Genomic DNA, 17,084 nt, shown 5'->3' with positions numbered 1-17,084 from the left:
TCTCAGTCCTGTGATTTATATAGTTCAAAATAGAACTTTCGAAAGGCTGTATTGATCTTTTTATGATCACAAGTCAGAGTAACAGCACTTTCTCTAATGCACGTAATGGCTTGAAGAGCCTTTTTCTTTCTAGTAAGGTATGCTAGGTATCTGCCAGGCTTGTCGCCATATTCAAATAATCTCTGCTTTGCGAATAATGTTTCCCTCTTTGATGTTTGGTTAAGTGCGGTATTCAAGGCTGCCCTTAGGGCTGTGATCCTTTGTAGCTTAGTAATGGAGGACCTATCAACATACGCTGCCTTCAAGTGTGCCTTGAGCAGGTGCTGCTGCTTTCCTTTTGGTCTTTTCCAGGTCACAAAATATGAGATGACCAAACCTCACACATATGCCTTAGTGGTCTCCCACATCATCGATGGGTTACAGGCCATACCTGAATTAATTTCCCAGAAGGTTTTGAATTCCTGTGAAAAACACTTCATAAACTTGCTATCCTTCAATAAGAAGGGATCATTACGCCAATGTCAGGGGCCTATCCCATCATCCCTAATCTTGGCTTCCATATATACTGCAGCATGATCAGAAATAGCTATATTACCTATTTTACAAGACAGTATGGAATTCAAAAGGGTCAAGAGGTCAAGAAAACATCAATTCTGGTATGTTACTTGTGTGGGTTAGAGTAGAAAGTAAAGTCTCTGCCCTGGGGGTGAAGGCACCTCCGTACATCCACTAGCCCGAGCTCCTTATTCAGATCTGCCAGTTGTCTAGATGTCAAAGATATACCTGTCATGCTCTTAGGTATCCCATCTGTCTCAGAGTCCATAATATAGTTAAAATCTCCTCCTATAATTGTATGGCAGACTTCAAAAGTCATCAACTTAGAGAACGCTGTGTTACAAATTTAAAAGGGATGCACTGGGGGGCAATAAAGATTCAAAATTCCATATTCCTCTCCAAGAGGCATCTAGATGGCTATATGAATAGGAAGAGATTGGAAGGATATGGGCCGGGTGCTGTCAGGTGGGACTAGATTGGGTTGGGATATCTGGCTGGCATGGACGAGTTGGACTGAAGGGTCTGTTTCCATGCTGTGACTCTATGACTATGTATTAGGGCTTTGATCAAAATATTCCGTCCAGACTCATCTTTTATCTGGGTTAACATTTGGAAAGGAAGATTCTTCCGAATAAGAATGGCTACTCTCCTATTTTTTGAACTGAAAGATGAGAAAAAAGCCTGATCAAATCCACTCTGTTGTAGCTTTAAATGTTCTTTGTCAAGTAGATGTGTGTCCTGTAAGACCCTTTTTTTTTTGAGACTTTATAATATATTTTTCCTTTTGATTGGTGAATTACTTCCCTTGACATTCCAGGTGCATCACCTAAGCAAATGGCTAGCCATGATCATCCAGGCAAGCCCAAGACTACCACTCAAAAAACCTTGAAGTAGGAAATTCACAAATACAAAAATTCTTTGTAACATTTAAACCAACATAACTAAAAGCTATTCCTAAGTAAAAAAAAAACGCAAAACATATTTGGAAGGAGACTTTCAAATTATGGCATTGAAGAATCTAAAAGACATTCATTACAATTCACTATGTACAAACATTAATAAAAACATTGCTGGAAGAACTCAGGTCTGTCAGCATCTATGGAGAGAAAACAGGGTTAATGTTTGGGTCCACTGACCTTTCTTCAGAACTGACTGCAGCTAGGAAAAGTTTGGTGTGTATGCAGATGATGAGGTGGGGCAAGGGGAGGGAAGAAGAAATTATAAATTAAGATAGAGCCAGAGACCAGCAGTTGGACAGATAAGGGCCCTGCAGTCTTCAGGGCTCATTAGAGAGAGTTCAATTATTTAGGCACCTTCTCCCATCTCCTTACCTCAACCCTACACACTAGGTCTCATCATCACATGGGCTCCTAGCACAAGTGAAGTGCTAGGAGTTACAGCAGTTGGGATGTCATGTTGCAACTGTACAGGACATTGGTTAGGCCACTTTTAGAATACTGCGTTCATTTCTGGCCTCTGATGTAGGAAAGGTGTTGTGAAACTTGAAAGGGTTCAGAAAAGATTTACAAGGATTTTGGTGAGACTGGACGGTTTGACCTTTAAAGAGGCTGAATTGGTGGAGGCATTTTTCCCTGGAGTGAGGGCTGACCTTAAAGTTCGTAAATATTGAGGGGCACAGATAAGGTAAATAGCAACGGTCTTTCTCTCCCCCCTCAGGTAAGGGAGTCCAAAACTAGAGAGGGAAAAGATTTAAAGTAACTGAGGGATAACTTTTTCACACAAACAATTATGCACATATGGAACAATCTGCCAGAGGTGGGGGTGGAGGTGATGATACGTACAATTACAACATTTAAAAGGCATTTGGATGGGTCCATGAATAAGGAGAAATATGGGCCAAATGCTGGCAAATGGGACTAGATAAGTTTAGGATAATTGGTCAGCATGGACGGGGTGGACCAAAGGGTCTGTTTCCATGTTGTATAGCTGACTAGGACAGCCATTCATTGTCTGCCACAAATGGTCACAAATTCCCCAGGCTGAGGTTTACCTGGTCCTTTGTCTGCTAGCTGTTCTTGCTCTCTCTGGACTTCAATTCTATCTATTGTTTACTCTGCCCCAACCCTTTCCTAACTACAAATCAGTTAGGAAGAAAGATCACTGGATCCGAAACATTAACTTTGCTTTCTCCAAACCTGCTTAGTTTTCCTAGCAATTTCTGTTTTGGTGTCTGATTTCCAGCATCCACAGTTCTGTGGCTTTTTATTATATTATTTTGCCACAAGTGTCTAGACTAACATTAAGCTATTAGGTTTCCATAGGAACTTCCAATAAAACACCGCACTTCAAGTGATCAGAGACAAGGTGGGATACAAAATCTGTGTTTACCTGTGGTATAGAGATGATATCACAAACGCAATTCGGATAATCACCTGTGAAAATATCCCTAACAGGCAGCCAACATCCACAGCATGAGGGAGGATGGAGAAGCTGAAAAAAAAAATCCCTTGCAGTACAGTGATTTCCAGTATATTCCCTCATGCTGATTGTTGGATTGTACTAATGGAACTTTTGTCCCAACACTTTTGTTGTATGCTCATGATGAAAGAACAGACTCAGACTCAATATCTACTCCATGAGCAACATTTAGAACATAGAACATAGAAGAATACAGCGCAGTACACTCTTGCCTTGGAGTCTACTTTTCCAAGCCACACATCCTAAGTCATGCCTCACCGCATCATAATTTCCCTGACCCCAGCTATAACTGAATTTCTGAAATAACATCCTGAAAAACAGTGACATCTTGCTGATTGCAGGTGAGCTCCAATAGTTACATCAATGCCCATGGCTCTGATTATGAAAAATACGTTGCTATCAATGTACAGACTAAAGCTAAAAAAACAGATTTGTTTATAGGTGCACAGAAGCACTGAGAATAGTGAGCATAACAACAGAAATTAGCAAGTTTTTAAACTTTATTAAAAACAAAACATTTACCTAATACAGTCAAAAGTACTGCCATTAACATCCATATATTGTAGGAGGCACAAATGTTGCTTTTGGTCACCTTGAATTTCATACCTAATGGGTTCATGTGTATGACGATATCTGGCCTTCTATATTAGCATAATCTCTCTCAAACATACCATTGTCTGATTTGTCATATTTCTGACATCCAATCCTATGAGGCAAAATTTCTTCTGATTAAATATTAAGAGATTAGGAATCATTACTTTCAGCCTCTGCTCTATTCACTAGCTACCAATGACTCCATCCCTCTCCCTGGCTACTGTTTTAAGACTGTAACATTTTACTACATGCTGAGTGAAGCTTCCAACCTCAGATGGTTTATACCACAATAGGCTACTTCCACTTATGAAACATTACCGGCATTTAATCCTGGCCTCAACTGAGCTGCTATTGAAACCTTCATGGGAACTTGTTGTACACGGATTCAACTCCCTAACACTCTCCTGGCTAGACCTGCACAATAAACATTTGGGTATCCAAAATTCTGCTGCCAATTTCCTAATCACCAAGTCCTGTTTATCAATCACCCCTATACTGACTTACAATAGCTCCTGCTCTGGCTATGCTATTAAGCTTTCAAATACTACTAGGTCCTCATTCTCTCCCTACTTTTGTGACCTCCTTCAATGCTACAGCAACACTCGTATACACTTCTCCCTTCTTCCACACCCTTCATTCTCCTCTGTCCACCATTAGTGGCCGTGTTCAGCAGTCTAATCTCCCAAACCCCATTTTCCTTTCCTCTTGAAATGTTGTTAAAGCCTATGACCAATATTTCATGCGTCTCTGTTTATGACTAACTGTCCTTGTGAAGTTCAGAACTTTTGTCTAATTTAAAGTTGTTGGTTTACATTACACAGCGACAGCTCCCCATTTCACTAAAATCAAATAGATTCAGGTTCAACTATAGGTTTAAGCTTGTATAACTGCAATCCTTGTCTGCTTAGATGCATCTCTAAGGCAACCTACAAACAAACCCAGTCAGGTTTTGTGTACACAAAATCACTGAATTAAAAAAACGTTCCTTTCCGGTACAATGCGTTCTGCTCTATTTGCTGAGATTAGATACATGGTAAAGCACAGATAAGAACCATCCTAGCATTTCTTTGCCAAACAGTTAACTGGTCTAATATTTTCTGTATCTATTTAAGTTAAAACATCAGTTGGCATTTAGAAGTGGAGTTATATACACGAGTAAAACAAACCAGACAGTAAAACATTTTGAGCAGGCATCATGCAATTTCAGATGGAGCATGAAGCAGGCGACACCAGATTAGCCAACTGCTGAATACCCCTAAATGCCCTTCCTGTTGGAAAGGAATAGATCAGGTGGGACATGTAGCTGCTGCCATCTATTCCACACAGTCACTGGAATTGAACATAACCACCTGCACAATCAAACAAATGCCTCGAATCAAACAAGCTTTGAGAATGCGCTCTAAACATGGAGGATAGAGTAAGCATCTGCTTAAGGGATGGGATGAGACAAGTCAATACAAACAGCTGTTTGCAACCTGCCATCTGGAGTTCTCCATCATACATTAAACTAACCACATTTCTAATCCTAATTTTTAAAAAAAATTGCTTGCAAAAAACAACTAACAGCTTCATTGTGAAAAAGGCCAGGAGAGCAAAGCCCAAAACAAGTGCAAGTATTAGGTTATCAATTTAAGAGTTTGGCTAATAATTAAACTCACCTGAAAGCAAGCAAAGCAAACACCATTATCTCCACTGATTTCCCTACACCACATAAGATCTGTATGTTTCTTTCAATGAACTGGAACAGCTCATGTCGCAAGAATAACCTTCACTTGTATTCAATAGCTTGCAATAATACAAGAGATTTATAGCACGTTTAGCCTCAATATGCCAAGATTAGTACATGCAGAAACTTTATGCATGTATTCCTGGAAGCTTCCAATCATGAACATACTCTCATCATTCCAGCAACCTTTACTGGAGTCTAATGCAAATGTATTCTTTTCCCCTAAATGTGGATACCACTCCATATGTGGTCTCAAAAACCCTACAAATTTCTATCAAGATTTCTCTCCTGCTATGACGTTATAGCAGTTGTCTTCCTACTGGTTTGCTATACCTGCATTTCTAACTTTCACCATACCTTGTATACGTATACTCACATCTGAATTTCAACACAAGTTTCACATTTTTAAAACATTCTGCTTTTGTATTGTTCTCAGCAAGGCGAATAATCCATCCGCCATCATGTTGTCCACTTCCAAACAATGTAATATCTCCGTCATCCCCACAACTTACCTTCCCAACTGGGACATTAATGAATTGGTGAGAGCGTAATGTAGACCGTAAATGGCCAAGACACCAGCACTGACTCTTCACTACCTGCCAACTAGAAAATGCATGAAGTATGGTCATTCTGTTTCTGTCCATCAACCAATACTGTATTGTTCATAAATTACCTCAAACCCATGAGCTATTACCCTTCCTATTAACCTGTGTGGAATTTTATCAAATACTTTTTTTGGAAATCTTAGTACACATGTGACATCTACTTATTCCTGTTAACTGCTTTATTAGGTAAATCCTCAAAAAGTTGTCAAACAGGGCTTTTCTTTTAGTAAAACCACAGACTTACTTTAATTGCAGTTTTTTTTTTTAAGTGCATAAAAATTTCCTTAAATCGTTGCCATAATTTTCCCAATAATTAGTGTTAGGCTAACTGGCCTGTAGTTTCCAGTTTTGCTCAACGCCTCCTTTTCTGAAAAAAAAAGCAACACCTTCCAACTTCCAAATCAATGGGACCACTCATGATTGTATCGACGTTTGGACCTCACTACTAGCACATCCACTATCAATGCATCTCAGAACCCTAGGATGGAGGTGTCAGGTCTCAACAGACTTGTTGGACAATATTCAAAACATGGTCAACATTGAAAAATGAAACTTCCTCCTGCTCACCACATATCCTCCCACACAGTTGACAAGCCACTTGGAAGTAAAAAAAAAAAGAGTTACAGAACATACTCTGGGTGGGAGGTAGCTAAATTGCACCACCCTAGCCAGAAAGACTAATCTTCCAAACTGGGCCTGTGGCAAGGGAAAAACTTCACTGACCTCATTCTCACTGATCAACATCTTGCCAGGAGGGGAATTCCACACACATCTCCATCTTCAACACTGGCCAAGCCCAATAAGTGACAGAATGCTCAAATCATCCAATCTATTCTCAGCCAAAGTTGCTCAGTTGATTATATATATCAGCCTCCTCCTGAGATTCCCGTTTAATCTTTTAACATTACAGTGGGAATCTCTGAACATGTAATATAATATTAAAAGGGTCAAACTGCACTGTCTGTCTTTGGGTAGGGACGACAATTATGAAGAATGCGGATGACCATCCATTATAATTTACACTTCATTTAGACAGTTACTTGCTATTACTCCCCTGCTACTGTCAAGTTAAACTATAATTCAATCTCTTCCATCCAGAAACGCTTTCTGGCCAGAGGTATGTTGCACCTGCATGGTCTTGAGGAATCACTGAGTCAGGAAATTGTCTGCATAACAATTCCCCAGAATTAGGGCATTAGCATTATCTCAGAAGATGATCGCATCCTGCCATAGTCACATGTTACTCTCTACCTGAGATAACTGGAGTGGCATGTGACTTGGGGGCATGGCCAGAGCATCTGTAGGCGCGGCCAACTGACCTGTATAAAAGGGATGTGTTTCCTTTGTTCAGGGCCTCAATTTGACTCAATCTCACATGCCTGTAATGTGGGGGGGTGGGTGGGTCAAAAGGGGTCACCTAACTTATACGAGCTTTAATAAACTAACTGTTCACAGAGGTTGGTGTGCCCGAAACCTTGAGAAAAATAAACCTAACACCCACCATCACCAACTTTTAAGTTAATTCATTCACTCCATCTAACATCAAGAAAAAGCTGAAAGCTCTGGATGCAGCAAAGATTATGGGCTCTGACAATACTCTAGTTTTAGTGCCTCAAAATGTATGCTCCGAAGTAGCAGTCCTTCAGGAAACATTCTCAATACAACTACAAGGCCAACTATAACAAATTAAAAGTCACCCAGGACTCAACTCCACAGAGGTATAAGGATGCATCTCAATTCTGCCCAAGGTTACACACCATCTGATTTGCAAGAAGGCAGAATGAGTCACTTTTTCAGAGGTCGTTGCATGTATGGAATGAGCTGTTAGAAGTAGGGGAGGCTGGCATAATTACAACAACATTTGAAAGGCATCTGAAATGGGTATGTGAGTAGAAAGAGTTGAGAAAAACTGACCAACTGCTGACAAATGGGACTAGATTCATTTAGGATATTTGGTCAGCATGGACAAGTTGGACCAAAGGGTCTGTTTCCATGCTGTACATCTGTGATGAGCACTGTGCCAGCAATCTATTCTTTAAAAAAAGTGTCACCGATAGTGCTTCAAATACCACTTAACAAGAACCTGCTTTCTGAAAGTCAGTTTGGGTTCTGCTAGAACCGCTTGGTCCTAGACTGGATTGCAGCCTTAGTTTATGGACAAAAAGCCAGATTTCAGGTAATGTAAGGAAGAATGGCTGACCTTGACAAAGGTAACAGTTGACCATGTTTGCCTCCAAGGAGCTTTCTTAATAATGGCCAGGTTAGGGGAAATCACCCTTGTGCCTGGAGTTCACAGCTAGCAAAGATATTCTTGCTCTCCAAAAGCTATCACTGTACTGTTTGTCAGGACATTTATATAATAAAATTACCAGGTGATGACCATCTCCAACTAAACAATTTCCCCTTGATGTTCAATAGCATTATCAGATGTTAGGTGGCATTGATAAGTTGCCACTGACCAGAATTTAAAGTAGACCAACCACAGACATGCTGTTACCCTCAACAGCAGGCTGGGTATTCTGTGAGAAGTAACTCACTTCATGTCCTAAAAGCCTTTACACCATCCACAAGACCCAAGTCAGGAGTGTGATGGAAAACCCTCCATTTCCTAAATAGAGTACAGCTCCAATAAAACAGGGTTGACATAATCCAGGACAAACTAGTTTGATTGACACCTTAAACATCCACTCACTCCACAACCAGTGCACAATGGCTGCAGACTGTCCCAGTTTCAAGATGCACTGCAGAAAAATCACTCAGGCCATTTTAACAGCATCTTGTAAATCCACAACCAGCTTTCAATACGAGAATAGGGTAGGAGATGCACAAGCACCACTACCTCCTAGTTACCCTCCAAATCAGACCATCCAACATGGAAATATCACATCTTCATTTGTCAACAGAAGTAAATCTTGGAACACTATTCTAGCAGCACCATGGGAATAGCTTAACCACATGGACCGCAGTGGATCAAGAAGATAGTTCAGTGTCAAAAAGTTAGGAATGAGCAATAAAATGTCAGCTGAATGAACACCCACATCCCATTAATGAACTTTAAAAATGCAGGGTTGGAAGTGCTTGGAGAAACCAATAATTTTGAAACAATTATAATTTAAGGTGACATCTGGAACAGCTGGCAAGTGGTATAACATGCTCACAGGTATAAAAACATAGGAACGAGGAGCAAGGGGAGGTCATCTGGCCCCTCACCATTCAATAAGCTCATGGCTGATTTTTCCATGACCTCAGCTCCTCTTACTCACCCTCTAACCATAACCCTTAATTCCTTTCAGAATTAACTTTGAACAAAAGCATTCGCCTCTCACCGTATCATGATCTTATTGTTGAAATGATTCTATATTAACGTAACTATTTGGCACAGTTACTTAAAAAATGTATAAGCTAACAATTTATTTTAAAGAAACACAATATCACAGCTTCTGCATTAAATCCCAACGGAAAACAAAAAGCACTGTTCTTAGGTCAGTCACCCATGTAATTAAACTGCATAACTTTATATCTTCGCAACCAATCTGTAGGTGAAAGTTGATAGTGCAACACAAAGTGATTACATGAAAAAATGTTAAATACAGAAAAGTAGCTAGCATTTAGAAATACTATTTTCAAATTAATTCATGGAATGTGGGCATTGCTTGCAAAGTGGTATTTGTTGATAATTCCTAATTACCTTTGAAGATGATGAGCTGCTTTCTGGAACAACTGTAGTCCATGCTGAAAATTAATTCATTCCTTTGGGAAATAATTTTTGTTCTTTCACAATTTGTTGGATTTTCCTGAAAATGTATCACCTACAAATGGCAAGGACTCTCTCCATCTGCCGCCCTTGACCTGCTAGGTGGTAAAGGTTGTGTTTAGAAAATGCAAATAAAACAACTTTAGTGAGTTGCTGTAGTGCATCTTGCAGATGGTATAAACTGTTGCCACTGTATTAGTGGAGGAAGCAATAAATTCCAAACATATTAGATGGGGTGCCATCAAGTAGGCTTTGTCCTTCATAGTGTCAAGCCTCTCAGATGCGGTTGGTCATTCAGACACGTAAACAGTATTCTTTCATACTTGACTTGTGCCTTATAGATGGTGGGCAGGTTTTTCCAAGTCAGGTGGTGTTTTAAAAAATTCTCAAGGTCAGGTTCGTAGGAGAGTAGTCTGACACAGAACAAACGACCAAGAGGCGAGTCTGCTAGAATATGAGCATTTTATTCCCCGCAGCGTCGCCACAACCAGGTCTCATACTTACAACGGGTCTGGCTTATACTCACTCTACATGTTACCGGAACTGGGAGCCGTCAGTTCTCGTAGAGCGGTTGCCAACAACCCACGCTCGGCGGTTAAACGCAACCCCGGAGCAGACTCACCGAACTGGAGACTTTTCCAGCTGATATACTCTTTTCCAGATATAAACATTCATGTGAACAGCAGAGCAAGGCTAAAAAACACATTCCATTCTGGTTACATACAGATAAGAAGATTCACACGGGGAGGTGTGTAATAAGATTCACACAGGACTAAGCAACACCTCCATTCCGGTTAGATTCACACATGTATTGGGACATAATTTTTAACCGTTTCACCACAGGTGGTAAGCTAAGCACTGCACAATTCCCAGCCTGACCCGATCTTGTAAAGATGGCATCTAAGTTTAGCCTAGTTCAGTTTCTAGTCAATGGTGACCCAGAAGATGTTGATATCCAGTGTATGACATCAAAATTAGATGACTGATTTAGCTGGCAAAGGTCTGTTTGCATGAAGATTGTCATTAACTTTGCGAGAACAGGTTCAGAACATGAATATTTTTCTTAATCATTTACAATGTATGGTCATAAATCTACCAGCATACTTCAACCATAAGTATTTTATCCACAAATTTCATACTTAATTTGATAAACTGATATGGTAATGAATGAAGAGGTTGAGTTTATTAAAAACATTAAAAGTGCAATGAAACAAAACCATATTCGTACAATCAGGATAGAAGCAAGGTGGTATAGCAATAATAGTAGTAACTGGCACAGTTCACAGACTCAGTACACACGCTTTCACTAGAGTTCACCAAGAATCACTTCACCACACTATAGATAATTTTATAATCAATTTCAAACATCAATCGAATTACAATGAATGTTAGCACACGGGAGTAGAACAAATACGTTGAATTGAAGGATATATCTTTCTAAATAGAAAGATAAATCTCTCATTTATGATGAATTGCAGAGTCAAGAAAAGTAAAATCTACAGTTCTAGACATCAAATAGAAGTGCAAGCAATAACACAGACAGCAGTAAATAGTTAACATTTCAAGTAGACCTTTCTTCAAAATTTTCAGTCACTTTCAAACCAGCCATTTCTTGTTTTTTAATCTTCTGTTTTCAATACTTAAATGCTTACTTTTACTAACTACATATCTTTGTTGCTCAGTAGTATTTCTAACAAAAATGTGTAGCTGAAGAAAATAATGAAAATAGGAAGCCAACTGTATTATACCAAAATGTTTTTATTCATTCCCCTGTTCTTTCCCTTAGCCTAGTATTTATTTTCCCACATTAAGCATTTATTCAATTCCATACAAAATATTTTGGACTCAGATTTCACCAAAGCTTCAGGCAGTGTACTCCAGTTCACAATATCTTCTATTTAAAAAAATTGTCAGATTCATTTTTTAATTACTTTAAACTGGTGTCTTCTGTTTATCAAGCCTCCTACTATTAGAAGCAGATTCTCATTTACTCTAATAAAATGCTTCAATGTTTTGTACACTTGAGTCTACCCTTAAATCTTCCAGAAAGAAGAAGAATTCCTGGATCAATTTTATGGACAAATCCTATTAAATCTCATCATCGCCCTCCAAGGTCTTCAAAAGAAAACATGACATCCAGAATTGGCTATGATACTCCAGTTGGGCCCTCACCAGGGTTGATAAAGATTTTGCATAGCCTCCTTGTTGTGCTCCAAGTCTCTAATTAATTACAAGATTCCATATGTTTTTAACAAAGGCAAAGGCAGTCTTCTCAATTCATGCTATCACCTTTAAAAAGGCTTGCATACATTACTTCACAGGCCCTCTAATTGTGTTCGGTTTTTTAAAAAAATGTTCCACACTCTAGAAATAGATTATTTCATTTTCTTAATGACAGGAAACTGTAGACCAATTAGCCCAATGTCTACATTCAGTCTTCCTCCTTTTTTTTCCCTGAAGTGTATTACATTTGCTTTTTTCCACTCCACTAGTTTGCTAAATTCAAGCAAACACTAAGTTAAGAACAAATGAGTATTATATCTGTGTCCATTACAGAAGCAGTCCATAGGTCCAGGTACATATGTCCTACATTACTCTTGTCTGCCTTGTTATTTTTAAAGAACCCAAATTATTCAAAAATGATTTAAATTTAGCAAATGTTGGTTTTCATTTAAAACCCATATTTTTTCAAATATCAACTTTGTCCTGAATTAATCAGATTTTTCTGCAATTGATGTAGAGCTGATTGGTCTGCTTATCCTCAGCCCCATCCTTTTGATAAAAGGTTGTAATATTTGCAGCCTTCTGCACAGTTCCCATTTCTCAGGAGGATTAAAATACTGTAGCCATTGCTTACCTACTTTTACATTATTCTTTAACTTATGATGCATCTCAAGAGATTCCAAAGCATTTTTACTGCCAATTAAGTGATTCTGACAATCATTGTCTTTATGTGCTCATTAACAAAACCTTAAGCACAGAAATGGGACATTCAGCCCATCTAGTCCAGGTGGACACCACTAGAGCAAGACAAAACCAGCTTGTCTTGTACTGCTTTGACTGGATGTTTGATGTCACGAAAGAGGCAAAGATACCTCAACCAGCCCCTGTGGCAAAGCACACAATTTCCAACATTCCTGCAGAGAAATATCCCTGGCCCTCTTGTCAAAGTTCTAAGTGTTGATCCTAGTAATTTCCACAAATGAAGCCTTTCCCCTACAAAACGTCACCCCAGATTCCTTGGTTATTTAAAATAAGGCTAGAGAAAGTTGGGAGAAAATTTAAATGAGTCTGTCACAACGCCTTAATTCTAGCCACAAGTGTAGTTTTCCATAGGTATAACTGACTTCAACGTGGTGCTTCTACGCTGTAACCTCTCCACAGATTAAGTTTGTGTAATGGGGTACCAAAAGTGCTTGGAGTAATCTAACATGTAACTATGGCCCAACTTAGCCTCATTCTGGTTATGAACTCCTTGCTTGTATCTTAGTCATAGCTGACCATGACAATTCCAGTGCTCCTTGGTCAACCTCACATTCCCCACAAATAGTAGAAAAAGTGAGGACTGCAGATACTGGAGATCAGAGTAGAGAGCACGGTGCAGGTTAGGCAGCATGCGAGGGGCAGGAGAATTGCATTTTGGACAGAAGCCCTTCATCCTGATGAGAAATGTCAATTCTCCTGGTCCTCAGATGCTGCCATTTCCCACAAATGTCAGTTGAACCAAAACTCTACAGTTCATTTCAACCCAATGTCTGCTCAATTATCTCTAGGCTCATTTCCCTATATTGGATCATGGTTCTGCACAGCTCAAATTTCAAATAGTTATCCTTGTGCTTAAAAGCCCTTTGACTTATCCCTTTCACAGTATTATGAAATCTTTCAGCTCCCTAAAAACATTACAATGTTCTCACCTAGGCTTCTTGTGCATTATCCCACTAGTGGAAGTGTAAAATGGGAAACATCCCTTTAACTGTGTGGAAGCTATTGCTCCAGTTCCCTCTTCAAACCGGTCCTTTCTCAGGTTCCTTAAAACCAGCTTTTTGACCAATCATTTAGTCACCACTTCTTGTGCTCATCAGGTGGCAGGTACTCGAATAATCAATTCTGAAAATAACAAAGGATTAGGATTTCAGCAGCAGTGGGACATTATAAGCAGGTAGTCTGTGTGATAGCAAGTATGAGAGATTTATTATCCATGTCAGGGTCAAGTGGAATACTGGCAAATTCTGATTCAGACAGAGCTAGCTGTCAGAATGGAATGAAGTTGGTAGCTAGGTGCAAATGCAATAGCTTTGTTCTTTCCAAATTTTAATTTGTGAGCATGTCAGATAAATAAATCAGACAATATGTAAAGATAGTGGTTAAGTGAAGAGAGTTGGTGGGAAGGTAAAGCCAGGTGTCATGATACATTTGGAATATGTTTACAACATATGTCAGCAAATGCAGCATCTACCTCAAAGAGAGTTGAGGGGATAAATCCTTGGCTAACTCCAGAATTCATTGATATGGGAATGGTCTTAGTGTTGATCCAACCATTCATTTGCATCAGCTTTAAAGGCAGCTGCATCAACTATCCTGCTGCTAGTTCAAAAATGTGATTGGCTTATGATTGGAATTATGAACGGATTTGCAGAGATTCACTCAGATGCAGATTCTTACAATGATAAGATGAACTAATGAGTGACTATGTGTTGTTAAGATTGTGGTTTCTCAGCCAAAAAGAAAAAAGTTACTACAATTTTGAAAGCTCGTGTATAAAGTTAAGGAACTCTAATAGACACTATCAATCCACTGGCAACAAATACAAATAGGTACTCAAGTCAACAAATCCAGATTTACCTCCAACTCTCTTTCCATTTCCAAGCAGACTATTGCTTTTGCCTTTTCATTGCCTTAACTGCCAGGCTCCAGTCACAGACTACAATTATTTAGCTGGCAGCCATCATGGCTAAAACTAGTGCACTACGTAAAACATGCAAGCTGGTCTTTTGCACATGTGAAGCAACAAAGTAAACTCTTATTCCACAAATCTCTGCTTCCTCAAAGAAAGACTTGAAATCTACATTTTTGACCAGGCAGTCATATGCCTGAATATCGCACATGGTTTAGTGTTGTTTGATAATGCTCCTATGAATCACCCAAAGATATTTTACCCCAAAAGATGCTATATAAAAATGTCAACTGTTAGTGATGCACAAGTGGACAAAGGAACTTTTGACACAACTAGGCACAGTTTTTTTTTAAGATGACTCTAGTAAACTGAGATTTTTTGTAATGTTCTTAATGCGCCCCAATTTGAATACAGGATTTAAAGAAAACACGTCCTTAGAGGAGGAAACTAAACATTTAAAATAACAATTAAAGTATGAAACAATAGCTATGCAAAAGGCAATTAGATTTTAAGTAAAAACTTAGCAAAGGCACCCAGACGCAACAGCTTGACACAGCTGTGAACCTTTCAAATGATAAAATGAGGATGGTTGCAGATTTCAGAGAAATAGAAATTAAAATATTTCCTTATCAGAGCTCACTGTTCTTTAATTTTTTTATTGTTCACATATCTGTTTTTGTCCATTTTCATCCTTTAACTATATACAACACAGTCAGGAAATTGATTGTTATTAATCTGACCAGAATTTGATCCGAAATCTGTCGATCCAGCCGGAACAAACGGAGGGAGAAGAAACGACATGTGCTGCAACAATTGAGATTCTTTCTGCAGCTAATGACCTTCACCGTACAGTAAATATTTCACAACATCACGCAAAGCAGTCAAACCACCTATTAATCATTTACTACCAGAAGAAAAATGCTGTTCTACAATCGCTGTAACTCGTACTAAAGGTCAGGAATCCAGCCAAACACGAATGGAAGGCACGTGACAATACACCGAATTGAAATATCAGGACAAATAAAGGAGGAACAATCGATTTGGCAGGTTAGTGAGGAAAAGCAAGAGTTTAAAGTTTAGAGAAGAAACTATAGATTTTTTTCCCCTAATCCCCATGTTTGCTGAACGTCCGATAAACAGAGCCAAACCCTATAGGACCAGCTTGTCTTTCACCTGCCATTCAGTTACTGTAAAGGCTGGTGGGTGGGGACAAGATCACACCCCAGTATCAGCTGGAAAACTCAAGGGGTCAGACGACAACCGACCTCAACAGCTTTTGAGAAAAATCAAAAAGATTGGGAAACATTGCACTGGCTCACGCACGAAAGTTATCGTTATGGGGAGCAGCAAGATAACAGACAAACCTCCCTGTGGCCAACCTTTTTTTCAGACCCTTCCTTCAAGTACTATTCAGTACAATAGAATGACTTGGCACTGTGCAATAAGTTTGACGCAGAATCTGAAATAACGCTTTTGGCGAACGCCCAGGTTTCAACGTTTGCGCTTCATATCATCAGAAGCTTCGAAAATATGTCGTGGGAGTAGACGGATGAGGAAATCCAATCCAAAGATGAGCATTAAGACTGCGGGGTAAAAGGGAAAGGGAGCTGATGGACAAATGACCCGATCTTAAAGTAGTCACCCCAATTTACTTTAACCATAAGAACCTGCACATTTATACGTAAATAATTCTTCAGCACATTGAAAACGTTTTCGTGTCACACGCTCAGATAGAACTATCTTGAAAGTTGAACTAGTTTGCCTCCCTTTGCTAAATGTTTTCCCTACCCCCCTACCCCGGGTCGCCTGCGATCTAATTGCACCGAAACCTTACCCTGCTCTCTGCACCGAAACTGTCGCTGAGAGACAGAGAGAGGTAGTTACTACTGTTATCTGTACCTGCTGCTGTGCCAGTGGCGCCTCGATCTCCATCACCACTACCTATCGCCCTTCGATCACGCGCAACCACACTGACTCTTCCAGCTCTTGTGACGCACGCTGGCCAGAGCAGCGCGAGACACGGCTCGAGCCCCGCCCACAACCACCCGGACCACTCAACTGGCCGCGCAACCCTGTCAATCAAACTACACGTCCCGCCCCCACCGATACGATTCGCTCTCGTGCTGTCAATCATCATGCCGTCACACCCCGCCCTATCGTCATCTTCGGTCCGGTCTGCCGAACATGATGGGCCAGATATAATTTGATTGTCGGTAAAGGAGCGGTGCAGACCCGCACACTGAGTGTCATACATTGCACTAATAGGAATGTCTGACCTTTTCATTGATCTCCAATGTAAAGAGACTTCATAATCCCAGGATCAGCAGTGCCGTGTAAATGAGTGCAGTTTATTTCAAAAAATATTGTCATAGGAGCATATCCTCCCTGTATACATCTAAATATTTACATGTATTTAAAAAAGAATATAGGTTATTATAGACTTAAAGGATAAAGAAGGTATATTGACACTTAAAAGACGAATTGACCATGAACACGATCAGCCTCCATAATATGGCT

At 39.7% G+C, this 17,084-nt stretch overlaps 1 long non-coding RNA gene across 3 annotated transcripts; it reads right to left on the bottom strand.

Annotated features, from left to right (window-relative positions):
• Positions 1 to 1,019: 1,019 nt before the first annotated feature.
• On the bottom strand, positions 1,020 to 16,689 carry LOC122548010. 3 transcript variants are annotated; one of them, XR_006311150.1, is made up of 3 exons: positions 16,467 to 16,689; positions 13,588 to 13,780; positions 1,020 to 3,006 (listed from the first exon to the last, which is right to left on the bottom strand). It is a non-coding gene; the product is annotated as an uncharacterized LOC122548010 (long non-coding RNA). The 3 variants fall into 3 exon arrangements; XR_006311152.1 differs by lacking the exon at positions 1,020 to 3,006 and adding an exon at positions 3,303 to 9,768; XR_006311151.1 differs by lacking the exon at positions 1,020 to 3,006 and adding an exon at positions 10,416 to 11,893.
• Between the last annotated feature and the right edge of the window lie 395 nt (positions 16,690 to 17,084).

This window comes from Chiloscyllium plagiosum, unplaced genomic scaffold, assembly GCF_004010195.1.
Source record: "Chiloscyllium plagiosum isolate BGI_BamShark_2017 unplaced genomic scaffold, ASM401019v2 scaf_7006, whole genome shotgun sequence".
Lineage (NCBI taxonomy): Eukaryota > Metazoa > Chordata > Chondrichthyes > Orectolobiformes > Hemiscylliidae > Chiloscyllium > Chiloscyllium plagiosum.
This window is presented reverse-complemented; position numbering and strand designations above follow the sequence as displayed.